The following is a 1,217-nucleotide window of genomic DNA, read 5'->3' on the forward strand; positions in this document are numbered from 1 at the left end:
TGGTATACGTGCCGGGGGATGCCTACCCCTGGTGTAGACTCTTCAGTTAAAGGAAAAACCCTAACAAAAAAAATTAGCAAAATAATCTTAGCATTGATCCGCGGCAGATATAAAAGTTGATGCTGATCTTTAAACTGTAATGGAGCCATAAGCACCAACTCTGGGTGCTCCGGGGCTCAAACACCCTCCGAAAAAAGTTAGCAGGTGCTCAGCACCCATGGAGTAATCTGCAGATGTTTAAAAAAAAACCCCCAAAAAACGCACTTTACTGGAAGTTCTGCCCTTTCTGGTGACCTCTACCCAGCTCTGTAGTATCTGTAAAGATCAGTCTCTTTAGCAGAGCTTTTTGATGCTTTTAGCTAAAACCAATTCAATCAGCTATTAGATCAAAGCACCAAAAAGGCCCCACTAAAGCACCTGATTTTCACAGACGCTGCAGAGCTGGGCAGAGTAACGTGCTGCCTTTTCTGGGCCTGCTGAGGCTTGGCTGGGAAAGTGCTGAGTTAAAAGTAAAATGCTGGGGTTGGTGGTTTGGGGTTTGTTTTTGTTTTTTTGGGGGAGGTGGGGGAAATTACACCTGCCCGCACCCACCTGGCAAAAAACAAAGTCAGCACCTATGATCTGCCCCTCTATCTTCACATTTGCTTACTTCAGACATTAAAAAAACCCCGAACCTTCAGCGCATATTCTCCGTTTTGCTATTTCGCCAGCCCAAGAGCCTTCTACCTAGCTACGCAGGTGGAGGAAAAAGTCTGTTTCTTTTTTGATTTCCGGACAAACTATTTCAAAGCTGTTGTAGACCATCAAAAAAACAAACCCCCAAAAACTTAAAACCGCCTTTAATTCATATCTAAGCTATCTAAATCTGGGAAAAGCCGTGGGGCTACTTTGCTCCGGGTCACTGGAAACATCCCCTCAGATGACCATCTCCCAGCTGTTTCCCACGGAGAAGCCATCCTGCCACAGCCCACCGGGCCCGGCGCCTCTAATGCGAGTGAATCCATAGGCGCAAGCCCGGCCCGCGGACACACGTGGGTGTGGCGTCGCCCCGGCTGCCTGCGGGGGGCGGGGCCCTGGTTGGCCGAGCCCCGCCCCCGCTCGGAGAAGGTGGGGGTGGGGACGGGGCTTTACGACAGTTCCCGTTTACGACCGGCGCCCGTTTGCGGCCGCGCGCGGTGCTTGGCGGCGGAAGCGCGGAGCGGCGGGGGAAGCAAAAC

This window comes from Crocodylus porosus, unplaced genomic scaffold, assembly GCF_001723895.1.
Source record: "Crocodylus porosus isolate Cpor-Errol unplaced genomic scaffold, CroPor_comp1, whole genome shotgun sequence".
Classification (NCBI taxonomy): Eukaryota; Metazoa; Chordata; order Crocodylia; family Crocodylidae; genus Crocodylus; species Crocodylus porosus.